At 36.1% G+C, this 14,588-nt stretch overlaps 1 protein-coding gene across 3 annotated transcripts in view; it reads right to left on the bottom strand.

The window, feature by feature from the left end:
• Positions 1-11,963, bottom strand: part of psda (pleckstrin and Sec7 domain containing a) — a 77,985-nt gene extending 66,022 nt beyond the window's left edge. The window contains exon 1 of one of the 3 annotated variants that reach the window (XM_055018497.1): positions 11,654-11,963. The gene's annotated coding sequence lies outside the window, so the exon portion shown is untranslated. Of the gene's footprint in view, positions 1-6,001; positions 6,224-11,653 lie in introns of those variants that run through there. The other 2 variants (XM_055018496.1, XM_055018495.1) reach the window with 2 other exon arrangements.
• Positions 11,964-14,588: the final 2,625 nt, after the last annotated feature.

Raw genomic sequence — 14,588 nt, 5'->3', positions numbered from 1 at the left:
TGTGCCATTGAACTTCCAAGAGTAGTCATTTAGAAGGTTCAAGTAGTCATTTATGAGATTGTAGGGGTTCCTCAAGGGGTTATAGTTGACAAACGATAGATTGCAGGAGCTCTTTAGGACATTCTTCAGATGCTTTAATAGCTTCTAGCAGTCACAAGCCAAGTTCTAAGAGTCCTTTAGGATGTTCTTCAGTAATTTGGAAATTCTAGTGGTCACTTTTCTGGAGATCTTTTAAGATAAAATACTGGAGTTTCTATTTACACATGTGGTTCTGTAGGTACAGGTAGAAGTCACAGAGTTCCTTGAGTTCTAGTGAGTTCTTCACTGAAAGGCTCTAGCACTACACTTCGGAAAGTTTTAGGAGTCTTGTGGAAACTGATGAGGATATAGTGTTCACTACTGGTGAATAAGGAAGATCTAAGAGACCCTCAAAACACATTTTGGGTCTGTTCAGAGGTTTTAGTGATTACTGAGGAGGTATGTGAGAATGTTCTGGCAGTCCTTAATGGTGTTCTAGTGATATGTTAATTTAAAGAACCTTTAAAGATATTGTAGTTTTTATCAAAGAGGTCTGTGGGTTCCAAGCTTAAGTAGTCATTGAGCGTATCTTTTAAGCAGTACTTGGGGTCAGCGTGGCGGACCTTAAACAGATTCCAATGGTCATTTTATAAGGATCTAGCGGGTTGTTGGACATTCTAGGGGTGGATTAAGATGTTGTAGTGAAAACTAAAGAAGATATAGGAGTCCTTTAAGATGTTCTAGAGGTCCTTTAATAGGTTAAGAGTTCTTTAAGACATTCTAGTGGCCATTAAAGAGACTTAAATTTACATTCTACAGTGAATAATGTGGCAGATGATTTTGTCAGTGAGGCTAATCCAAGGTTCTTGAGGACGCCCTGATGACTGAGGATCAGAGGGTTCTAGGGGTCCAACATCAAAACACCAAAGAGCTGCTCTCTGTTAATAATCTAAGAGTAAAAATGTGCTATTCTGGCCCTCGTGCTTTTTAGCCACTTGTATTTTCTTTCTGAGATGAGGACAAATGCCGCGGTAATTACATGTCCATTCATGTCCTTGGCTGTCCTCCAACATGATGGTAGGGGCATGTGGGCCAGCAAGCGCCAAGTGACACATGTGAGTTTGATTTGTCTATTAATAGACGAGGAAAAGCAGCTTGGAGGCTGTTCAGGTGAGGAAACCAACAGCCAACGTATGAGCTCCCTGATGGCTTATTACACCTCCATCAGACGGGACTTTCTAAAGAGTTTTAGACCTTAAAATCATGTTCTAAGTGACAGAAGGTGGTTGGGCTTCTGTTACTTGTATTGTCTTTCTGTGTGTTGCTGTTTTGGATTTTACAGTAATGCAGATTTACTGTAAAATCCAAAACAGCAACAGAGGAGAAGCAAATTTCTATGCCATCTACTAATGGAGGTCAGCGGTTTAGGTCATGTGGAGAGCCTGGAGTCACATGAAAACACAAGAGGCTGCAGGAAATGCAACACAACACATGAGATCATTGTGGACAGTTCTAATCTCTGAGAGTCGTATCCATGCAGGATTTTAGAAAAACTGAAGCTGTGAGTCAGTCAGTCCTCCAACATCCCATAAAAATTAAAATAATGTCATCCACAGGACATTCTCTGCAATTTCGACAGCTCACAACACCTACGGAGACTTTTTCCAACTATCTGCAGTGATTCAGCTGCTTTCGACAGCAACTGTGGGCCGATTTATAGCTCTCTTATCAGTAATTTATCATCAGTAGGCCATCATTACACTGACATCTCAGTCACCATCACTAAAAAATGTTAAATTATTAATTCATAGAGCTCATATTAAAACAGCCTTTACAAATTATACCATGTTTTTAATTAAATAATGACAGGAAATAATGGCTGGTGTGTAAACAAAAAGATAAAACCTCAGTATTCATAATATGTGGTCAATGGTTGGAAAAAGGAAAAGCAATAGGGATTGTTTATTTAAGTAATTTAAACAGCAAAAAGAAAATTAAATCCAATTTCTCAATATATTTAGATTGCCTATGGACCGAAGAGAATGAATAAAGTATGGAATCATGCATTTCATAACTGTTTAGGTAAGAATATTTTATGTTGATACCGTATATCGGGCTCTGGCTGCAGGAATTAAGAATTCAACAGATGTTTAAATCTGGTTGCAAAAATCAAGAGAAACATGGGATGTAAACAAAATGGAAATTATGGTGCGACAACTTTACAGTGAAACAAACACAAAAGCAAAATGCTAAACAACAACTTTGAATGGTTGGGAATATGTGGGCAAGAAGGGTTGCAACTGGAGGTGAGATTTAATTTAGTCTAAAACCTTTAAACCCAACAATCCATTGGTGGGTTTGAAAGGTATGTAATTTTTTAAAATGCCACATTTATACAATTCATTAGCCAGAAATGGTAAAAAAAAAAAAAAAAAAAAAAGGAAAGCATAGTCAGATTTTCAACTTTTAAATGATTCCCAAACTACTCATATACAGAGTCAGCTTGGAAAATCAACCAAATCTAACCTTAAAATTTTGATATTTAACCAAAATCACTGTATTTAAGTTCTTGAAAAATAAACCATTGAATCAGATCCTGCGAAAAAACTAAATATTCTATGAGGAACTGCAGGGACTGAAAATAATGAAAGACATTCAACTTTTGTTTATTTTTTTCAATAAAATTTAGCTTCGTTTTTATTTTTCTCTTTTATGATAGCAAATAAAATAAAATAAAAACATGACAAGAAGCTGCTTGAGGTTTCGAGGTTTAAAACAGAAAATTAAAAATGATTGATTCCTTTTAGAGCTGTGACGATTAGTCGATTCATTCATTAAAAGGTTAAATGTCAACTTTTGCCACCTTTTTGGTCTTGGATGAAGTAAATTCACTGTCTCTAAGATTCAAACTGATGTGATGAATTTAAGAGCTTATAAATAACATTTCTGAACAGTTTCGACATGTTCTTAGGCTTGTAATTGATGAAACTAATTTTAAAAACCTGCAGCCGCCCTTTGATTTGGACTCTTTAAACTTCTGACAGCAGGATTTTATTTAAACAAACAGACTTTGTTTTTCAGTAAAGCGGCGATAATTAATCGACTTGCTATCAACTATTAAATTAACCACCAACTAGTCGATTAAACAGTTTGAGCATTTGTTTTTTAAGTAAAAATCTGAATTCTGTGATTGCAGCTTCTTAAATTTGACTGTTTCCTGTCTCCTGTCTTTCTCTGTGACAGCAAACGGGACAAGACAGGATATTTGAGGATGTTTTCTTGGGTTTTTGGGGAACCACTGACATATTCAATCTTTTGTGACCATAAACAGATCAAACAACTAATTGATTTATACTGAAAATAAAAAAAGGCTCAATGTCTTGCTCCAAGGTTTTTATTGCCCTGATTAGAATCAAAACAAATGTTTGATTCACAGAAAATCAGCAGTTTATCTTTGGGTGTTTTCCCTCGGAAGTGCCACTTAAAACTGGTCTGCTGCTTTAAAAATAATCTGGATATCTGAGGTGGAAATAAATTTGAAAGAGATTTGCTGTATAGTGTGAGCAGGACACTGAGATTTCATATGCGTTTGTTGACTTCAGGTTGACTGGTTGGTTGTTTCACTCTTTGTTTCTTTCTTCTGTCCACTTTAAATACTAATTTTTTTAAGTGTGTGAACATAAAATGTCAGTTTTATTGCATTTAAATCAACTAAAAATATTACTTTACAGATTTACATTACAATCTTCTCTTGAGTTTATATTTTTAACATACTTTTTTCTAGTACTTTTGATACCAGATTATCACAATGGTTTTAAAGATTTTACATTTTTTTAAACCATTGTGAGAAGACAAAACTGTAATTATTATGTGTATTATATTAATTGTGCAGCCCTACAATTGATATTACATTTCTTTTTTGCTAATAAAACTCTTCTTTTATTGTTTCTGCTCATTTTGCTGCACATGTGGCACATGCGTGTCTATAAACTCTGTTTCTTGTTAACTGAGTTTTTAAAAATTATGGATCAAAGAAGTAAAACACGCTCTATCAGACAGACTTTGTTTGTAGATTAGTTACAGAAAATGAAAACCATGTGAGTTTTCTTTTTGTCTCAAGCAGCAAAGTTGAGGCGTAATGTGCCTAATTTTCTCTACTTCACATCACATTTCCTTCAGTGTGACTATTGACTTACATCTGAAACAATATGTTGTGCAGCATTTTGTTTGAATGTTAAAACTGCATTAATTCTGGTCTTTAATGCGATTTAATTCCATGTTTTTAAGAATTTTGAACAAGCAACCTGAGGAGTAGCTATGGGCCGAAGGGGGAGAAAATAACTAAACTTTATTTTACAGTTTTACTGAAGTCTGGTGAGAAAAATCTAAGTAGAGGCAAAGAGCAGCCCATGTTGTCGAGTTTTATCTGACGCTGGACTCTGCACTCAGTTTACAGCTAAATTATAACCAACTGATGAACTGAACTCTAAACTATAGCAAGAAGAAACCTTTATTTCAAGCCCAGTGGTTGACAGTATAATTTATGTATTAAATATTTTACAATAAACAGAATGCCATTTAAAAAAAAAAACTACTATTCTCCCACTTAATATCTTATAGCTCAAACTGAAGCCTGGCTTTAGACTAGAGAGGAATATTAAATCATTTATTTTATTGTTTTAAGCCAGTCTATATCCTCTTACATCTTTCTTTGCTATTGTATAATATTTGTTTCATTTATTTTTTGCAATTACTTAAGTCTAAATTATCATTTTGTTTCCAATTATTTGTTTTGCCCATTTTAAATACTTTAATTTTAGTTATTGTATTCAGTTGATGGTTTTGTTTTACAAATATTTCTCATATTATTGGTTTCATATCACGTCTGTACATATCACTGTACTATTATTCTTTTGTATTTTGTGCCATTTTGTACAGTGTTTTGTGTACGCTTTAATCTTTTTGAATGTCTCACTGTCTTAAATAAAAAATTAACATGAAAATATATATATATCTATATATATTCATGCTTATTTTAAAATCAGTTTATTTAATTTAAAATAAAAACTACATCACCATATTTTAAAAGTAAACATGAAAATATTTTTTCATGTTTATTATGTATATATATATATATATATATATATATATATATATATATATATATATATATATATATAATAAATACACATCAAAATAAATGCACAACAAATAAATACATATTTACTATATACTATAAAAATAATCAAATTAAACAAATATATTAAAAAATTAAAATTATTATAAATAATACACGTCTATAAAAAATATTAAATAGAATTTCGATAATCATCTGGATTTTTGTGTGTTTGTTGTTTTTATACAAACCTCTTAAACTCTGTCCATAAAAATGTTAATAAATGTGTAAAAGAAGGAATTTCTAACGTGAAAGTATAAAAAAAATTTAATTAATTAGAAAAAAATTGAAATAATTGATTAGTTGCAGCCATAAGAATGTCAGACAGAGTTTATATTTTTTGTACAGGGTTAACAGAGTAATTAAAGTACGAAGTGAGTGCTTGTGTACTTCTAAGTGTTGACTTTTAGATATTTTTGCAGTACTTTCACTCACTGGGGGTCTCTTTTTAAGTAAACGATCTCGATGTGAAGTTTCTACACTGCTGTATGATAAGCTGATGAGAGAACGAATGCTGCAAACAGACTGAAACGTTGATGAAATATGGTCAGTGTGCAGGTTGTGTATCTGCATGTGTGTCAGCGTGTGTTTCTGTGTGTGTGTCGTACACACAATCACTGTCAGATTGATAAGCACGCAGTTAGCCCTACTTTTCCTGGACTCTGCTAATAGGATTCCCCCGGCGCGCCCTCCTCCTCCCCCCCTCTGCCTCCTCCCTCCCAGCATGCAACACTCAATCCACCAACACACACACTTATAAAACCACACGTATGCACACACACGCGCCACCACACATGCAGCTGTAACCTTACCTGTGTGTCCCAGCCTCCTCCTCGACGCCGCAGAGACGTCCCCTGAGTTGCCGTGGTAACCTCCTTCTTCGCTCGCTGCCTCTCTCGGTTACAGAGTAACCTGTTCTATCCTCCCTCGCCCTCCTCTCTCCCTCCGAACACTTGTTGTCTAAAGCAGAGCCGGCTCATCGTGGATTTACAGACTCGCCTCGGCTTCTCCTCCTCCTCCGGCTCCTCCTCTTCCTCCTCCTCACCCCTCCTCTTCCTCCTCCTCCACTTCCGATATCTATCAATCAGCGGCTGTCTTGACCCGCCCGCCTTCTCCCAGGGAGCCTGCCAGCCAATCGGGGCCCGGCCTGCCTGCAGAACTGAAGCCTTCAAGCCAATCAGGAGCGGCAGTGACAGATGGCAGCTTACGGAGGGGTGGAGGGTCCTGAGAAGACCTGTCTAGTATCAGGACCCCCGAAGCTTTAAAGACAATACAATAGAAGGTGGTCAAACAGTGATGTCATACTGCACTGCTGTGGGATTGGCCAATAACATGTGATGTCAGAACTCACTGTATTACTCAATGATTCAAAAAAAATATAAAATCTCGAATGGAGATTTTGTAGGTGAATGTTGGTTTTGCTGCCCACAAAACCAACATTCACCTACAAAATCTCATCAGACTGCAACAACACGACATCATGTGTGTACACAGGTGAGCTATGCTTCACCTGAACATACAAATTATACCATTTTTAATGACCAAAATTAGGCCTATTGGCGCAACTTTTAGCTGATTAGCATTGGCAAGATTCTGAGTCCAATCCTTTGTGTACATCCAAGGTCACACGTGTTGCAAATTTTAATAATGTTCAGCAATATAAATCAATAATCAGTTAACTGATTGCATAAATTCAACACGCCTTTTTGTCAACATAAGCTGATATTGATGCCAACACTGCAGACATGACAGAGGCCACTGAAATAAAGGATCAATGTCCCAGTGATTCCTAAACTTTAATATAATTGTGCTGGTTGGAAGTCATTAAGCGTCACAGAAGACTTTGTCATGGTGCCCCTCATACAGGCTAAAACCTCACGATGTTCTTTGCTTGCAAACACAGAATACAGAACACAGAGACAAAAGTCTACTACAAAGAGACACAAAACGGTTGCAAAGAGACACTACTGCAAAGAGACACAAAACTACTACAAAAAGATGCAAAACAACTACAAAGAGATGCAAAACTACCACAAAGAGACACAAAACTACCACAAAGAGACATAAAACTACCACAGAGACGCAAAACAAACAGAGATGCAAAACAAACACAAAGAGACACAAAACTACTACAAAGAGACACAAAACATCTGCAAAGAGACACACAACTACTGCAAAGAGACACAAAGCTACCACAAAGAGATGCAAAATGACCACAAAGAGCCACAAAACTACCAGACACAAAACAAAGAGACACAAAACTACTACAAAGAGACGCAAAACTACCACAGGGTCGCAAAACAAACACAAAGAGACACAAAAGTACTATAAAGAAACACAAAATAGCTGCAAAGAGACACACAACTACTACAAAGAGGCACAAAACAGCTACAAAGACATGAAAAACTACTGCAAAGAGGCACAAAACATTGCCCTTCTCCTTGGTACTAAACATTCAGAGGCTTCACCTAGTCAGGTCAGGTATTACAGCTAATCTACAATACATTTTATCTAGAAAAACGGTATTGCCAAATACAATTTCACAGTTTAAGGTTCAGATTTGAATCATTTTCCTGATGGAAAAGCATCAGACATGACCCACTCAAGTACCGTCAGAAAGCTGAAAATCTAACAATTCTCTGCATTATTACAGTTTCTGGCTCGGATAAATAGTGTAATTGTTGCTGGTTTTTAAAAGTTAACATGTCTTTAAAACCTGCCAGCGGGTTTTGGGGTTCAGAGCATTAACATACTGGAGAAGACTGCAGGGGGACTCAGCAGGGTTTCTGGAAGAGGTCATACATAAGCTGCTGGGCTTTGAAATGTTTTCACCTCCGACTGTGATAAACCCACTGAGCTGGACGTCATGGAGGAGACGACAGTTCAGCTACACACTGGTGGTAGAGCGTGTAGTACAGTATTAGTTAAGCAATGACCAATGATGCCTCTTACAGCGGAGCTCATGAGTTTACATACCCTGGAAGACTTTGTAAAATATGTACCAGTCTGTAATGAAAACATGAAAGATCAGCGCAAATGCAATTGCGTGATAATGAATAGCTTTGTCTGACCACTAACCCTAAAAGAAAGCAGTTTTTTTTTCCATGATCAAACATATGATCTGAAAAAAATGGACAATATTTCAGAATTTTTTCACAAAAATGGCATGTAAACTTATGAGCACAACTGTAATTCTTAGACTCCACAAACCCATCAGTAGTTTTAAAAGTTATATTATCTTTAAAAATAAATGAATAAATACTAAAATTACACCATTTATCAGCCAGAATATGTAAAAGCAGAAAAAATTGTCAGATTTTGAGCTTTAAACTTGCTTTAACTACTCGTCTGTGACACATCGTTTTATCGGAAAGCTAAGCATAAAATCATGTTTCAGCAAAATCACTTAATCCTACATGTCTAATTTAAAAATTTGTTAAAAATAAGGCAGATTCTGTAAAAAGAAAGACAGAAAGAAAGACAGAAAGAAAAAGACAGGCAGGCAGGCAGGCAGGCAGGCAGGCAGGCAGGCAGGCAGGCAGGCAGGCAGACAGACAGACAGACAGACAGACAGACAGACAGACAGACAGACAGACAGACAGACAGACAGACAGACAGAAAGAAAGAAAATGCTGTGTACCTCAGCAGAGCTGAGAAGCCATGAGTTGTGACAAAGAGTCACGTACAAAAAAAAAATCAGGAACTTATCGGCTGAACTGCAGGCAGTGTTTACACATAGCAGATAATAGATAAGGAAGCACATTAAAAACACAAGCAGTAAACTATGTAGAATCCCCTTTGTTGTTTCCTGTGTTGGTAACACTTAGGGCACTTGGAAAATATGTTTTAAGTGTGGATTTCAAGTTGTGTAAATTTTTGTAAAACAAAACTCAAAGAAATTCAACTTTTTTCCTGGATTTCCTATGATTTATAGCATCATAATGTGACATACTGAACAAAATACATATCCGAGTTCTCTCTCCTTCATTCTGTTTCCGTAGACATGCAGAACTTTAGAGTAAAAACATGAGACCTTAGTGAGTAAAAATGTGACAGGAGAACACCCAGAATATGCTTGAGGTTCGGAGGCTTAATTACATACGGATATTCTACATGCATTCACCACCTGATCAAAACCCTGACAGATTCCAGATCAAACACTGATTGATGTCACGTTACCTGATCAGTCAGTGAGGACGACGAGGTATGAGCAGAACGTCCTCTTCCATCGCTACTGGAATTCAAAACGTAGAAAATCACACCGAGCAACCACACAATAATTACACGCATTTAATGACAGTTTACAGTAAAGTAAAAGTCAGTTCTTACCAGTTTAACAGCAGCTTCTTCGGTGTTGCATCACTTCATCTTTGCGACTGAAAACAGTCTTGGTTCCACTTCAGGTCGACAAAAGACCCAGAACTTTAAAAATGTTCTCCTTTTTTGCATTTTTAAGAGGATTTCCTTGTTGATCTTTCCCATAAAAATGCAAATACATCTGCGGCTACTAACTTTTTCTCCATTTCTTCTGTGATAGGTACCAAAATGCAAAAGAAACATGCTGTAATTTCCAGCTAAACAATTTTTGATATTGATGAAACAAAAAAAGTTTACAGGAAAAATACCACATTAAACTAACTAAAGGAATCAGCAATTTCTTGTAAATCACTCCTTAAAAGCCACTTTTATAGACTTGCTTTTATATGCAGTTTATTTTTAGCTTTAATTAGTTTTAGTGTTCCATTCTGTACACAAAATGATGACAAGACACAAAAACAACCATAAAGTGACACTAAATGATGACAGACACAAAAATCAACCACAAAGAGACAAAAAACACGAGAAAAGAGACACACAATGACCACAGAGATACAAAACAACCACAAAAAGACACTAAATGATGACAAAGACACAAAAAACAACCATAAAGAGACACTAAAAGACACATAGAACAACCACAAAAAGACACTAAATGATGACAAGGACACAATGAACAACCACAAAAAGACACAAATTGATGACAAAGACACACAAAACAACCATAAAGAGACAAAAAAAAATACAAGAAAAGAGACACGCAATTACCAGAGATGCAAAACGACCACAAAAGACAAAAAAATAAGAGAAAAGACATACAATGACCACAGAGATGCAAAAAAGACACTAAATGGTGACAAAGACACACAAAACAACCACAAAAAGACACTAAATGATGACAAAGGCACAAAAAACAACCATAAAGAGACACTAAATGATGACAAAGACACAGAAAACAACAAGAAAAGAGACACAACAACCAGAGAGAAGCGAAACATGCAGGAATTTGTTGTTTTTATCATATTTGACGTCTTTCTATTTAAAAACATCAAACATACTGGCGTTAACATGATAGCTGGATGAAGAAAATAAAATCATGTTATTTATCTGCTGGGACAGTCATCCTGTTTCTAATATTATATTCAAATTTAATCTTGATTGATGGATGGGCATCGTTATTAGTGACGTTTTTAAGATTTTATTATCTTTTTTTTACCGTATTTCAAGGCAAAGATTGAACAGATATCAGTAGTGAAAGTGATAGTAAAAATAACGTGGCTGATTTTATCTCCTTCAATAACACACACAGCACCATTATCCTTAGACAAATTAGCAATATTTTTAGAAAATTAATTTAATTATGTTCGCGTTTTCCACATCTGAGAAGCTTTTAGCTGATTATAAACAGATATTGGACGGTTCCTGCCGTCAGAAGCGGAGCTGTGTCATTTTAAATCTGCTCGACCTTCCACATCTGATCCTGATCTGACCGATGAGCACCGCGGAGCCGCTTCACTTCACACCGTTTGCTTCATCACATCTGCATTTTAATCCAATAAACTGCAATAAAACACAATCATACGCACTTTATTTCTTATTTGATTTGATTACGGACTTCTTTTGCAGAGAATGCTTGACAAAAAGACCCGATTTTTGCTGCTTTTTCATGCTCCGACTACCGCTGTTCTTGGCAGCAGACAGAACACCTGAACTCCTTTCAAAAATATGTCTTTTTAACAATCCCCCTTGAATCTGTGCACAAATAACACAGTTTCTTCTGCTTTTCAACGCTTTTTAAAACCACGAGTGCATATTTTAGTCTTCGGCTTGCAAATAATCAACCAAGAAGCACCGACTTCGTCTAAATGTCGACTTTTTCAAGACACTCGCGTTGCTGTTGGTACCGCTCAGCAGGGTAGACCGTAATTATTGTAAGGCACACGCAGGGTTGCAAAAAGTAGAAATTTCACTAAAAGAAACTTTCGTTTGCATGTATAATATGCATGCCGAAATAATGAGGAGACGCTAATAAACCGAGAAGGACTCGCATTTACATTCTGGCGCTTGTGTAATTTGGCTAACAAGACAATAAATGTAAAACTAGATGTTTTTTCAAAGGAGTTTCGCACACGGTGCACTTACCTCCAGGAGAGGATGGGATGTAGCAGGTTTAACGAGCCGTGCAGTCCCGCAGCACCTCCGACGTGGACTCTGACTCACCCGGTGGGTCCATTTATCGGCAGCTGTGTCGGTAACGGGCGGACTGACGGTCACGGAGAAGGCAACGGTTAACGGAGAACCGGAGGAGTAGTGACAGTAACGGCTAGCTAAACAAACTCCGCTGCATGCCGGCAGCAGTGAGAGAGCAGACGGAGAAGAAGCGTCCTGCTCGGCCGGTGTCCGCTCCGCCGCCTCTGCCTCTTTTTCTTTATTTTCTTTGGCTCTTTTCTTTAATTTTCAGGAGGCTGCTTAACATTAGTTTACGTTCTCCACGGTGACTTCAACTTCCGCATCGTTTAGGTGACGTAGCGGCAACGTAAGAACACGTCAGACCGGACAGACCGGAAGAAACACGTACAAGAAATGCACAAAATGCACACGGAAAGCTGTGTTTAAATTAAAAACTGATGGTTCTAGACAAAATAGTAATAAATTCACAAGACTTTCCTTTAATTTTGAGTTAAGATGCACATGCAGCCAAAATGACTGAACTCAAGGTTGAAATAAAAACAGAAAATGTAATTTTAAAGAACATGCTTTTTTAATACTATTTTTATATCAATAAAGTGTATTTTTCAAGATTCATAATGTCAGCAAATATAATTTATTACTACAAAGTTGTATTTTTACAGAAGAATGTGAAAATAAATTATGAAGATCATTTTATAAGAAAATAATCTTAACTCGAGGTCAACTAAATAGTTTTTACTAAAGCTTTGAACCACAATAAATGATGATTTTGTAATTTTATGAAGTTGTCAAACTTCCAAAAACAATCATAATTTTAAAGGAAAATAAAAATAAAGAGGCATTTCAAAAATAAAAAGGTGTGTTTTCCAGTACAAAATTTGTCAACAAATACAAAACATAAATGCAGAGTTGTAATTTTACAGGAGAAGGTGAAAATATCCAAAAAGAATTTTATGAGCAGCTAATTTCAACTCACAGTCGATTTATTATTTGCTACCGAGCTTTCAACCATGGACAATATTAACGCTGTATTTTGACACAATAACATTGTTAGATATCAAGAAATAATAATAATTTTAAAGGGAAATATGTAAAAAAAAAAAATAAAGAAGCATTTCAAGAATGAAGTGTAGTTTTGAACACATATGATGTCAACAAATACAAATTATAAATACAGAGATGCAATTTTACAGAAGAAAGTGATAATAGTAATTTTGCAAGAAAATATTTGAAGAGAAAAATAATTTTATGATGAAATAATCTTAACTCAAGGTTGACACTATTTTTAACACAAGCTTTAGATTGCAATTGTAAATGTAAATCTGCTAAATAATCTAATGTTAAGAGAAAGTAAGTAATATATTAAGAATAAAGTGAATTTTACAAGACAAATGTCCAATAATCAATCAATCAATCAATCACTGTTTATTTGTATAGCCCTTTACAACAGTCCAAAGGGTGATCAAAGTGCTTCACAGTAAAAAAAAAAAAAAAAAAACCCACAAGAAAATAACTTAAAAAAAATACAGTAACTTAAAGCAGGACAAACAATCACACTCACACCTATGGGCAAATTTAGAATAATCAGTTAACCTCAGCATATTTCTGGACTGTGGGAGGGAACTGGAGAACCTGGAGGAAACCCATGCATCCACAGAGAGAACATGCAGATCCCATGCAGAAAGATCCCAGGCAGTGCTGAGACGTGAACCAGGGATCTTCTAGCTGCAAGGCGAGAAGTTCTAACCAAGAAAAACTACAAATAAAAAAGTTGTGGTAATTTTACAAGAAAGTATTTCAAGATAAAAATCATAACTTTCCACTGCACCAAAAATGTCACTATTAATCAGACGTAATTTTAACCAGTTGTCACTGAATTCTTATAGAACCTTCTTTCTTTTTCTCCTAGTCTACTAAATGTATTTTGTTCACACAGTGTTAGTTATCAAGATGCTTTGCATCGTTATTTTTTTATTAAAGAGAAATCCAGTGACTCTGAAAGCAGCACTTAATGAAAAGAAAAAACTCCAGATTTAGCAGGCTGTGATTTGTGTTCTATTACTGCCACCTGGTGACCACTGAGGAGAACACAGCACACTAAATAAACTGGCCTCAACATGCTGTCTGAGGTACAACTGTCACTGTAAACCAGCAAAATGTATTAACTTTAGACAGATAAAAATGATAGTTTTAAATAAAGTTTTAACCATGATTTTTTTTCAACATTTTATTGTTATTTTACAGATTTCCCATGTTTTGTCAAATTACAGAAAATCACTAATAAAATTACAAAAAAAGTTAAATGTACAAAAAAAGCCAAAACAAGCTAAAACTATACATAATGTTCACATGAAACATTTTTTTTTTTTTTTTTTTTTTTTACAAATAGTAGTTTGTTGTTTGAGAACATTTGACTGTAAAGTTACACTAATTATAATCTATTCGTGGTGTTGTGGACATCCCCGGGTCGTGTCCCGGCTTTCCCGGGATCTTTCTGCATGGAGTTTGCATGTTCTCCCTGTGCATGCGTGGGTTTTCTCCGGGTACTCCGGCTTCCTCCCACAGTCCAAAAATATGCTGAGGTTAATTGATTATTCTAAATTGCCCGTAGGTGTGAATGTGAGAGTGATTGTTTGTCTTTGTATGTAGCCCTGTGACAGACTGGTGACCTGTCTAGGGTGTCCCCTGCCTTCACCTGAGTCAGCTGGGATAGGCTGAGGACTAAGATGTGTATAGATAATGTATGGCATCAGCCATCATGTATGGAGCAGTCTGCTGGAGCAGCAGCATCACGGCTGCAGACAGGAAGAGACTAACTAGTAAAGAAAGTCAGTTCTGTCCTGGGCTGCCCCCTGGATCCTGTGGAGGTGGTGGGAGACAGGAGGAT

Source organism: Amphiprion ocellaris, chromosome 16 (genome assembly GCF_022539595.1).
Source record: "Amphiprion ocellaris isolate individual 3 ecotype Okinawa chromosome 16, ASM2253959v1, whole genome shotgun sequence".
Lineage (NCBI taxonomy): Eukaryota > Metazoa > Chordata > Actinopteri > Pomacentridae > Amphiprion > Amphiprion ocellaris.
Note: the sequence above shows the minus strand (reverse complement) of the source record. Positions and strands in the feature narration are given on the sequence as shown.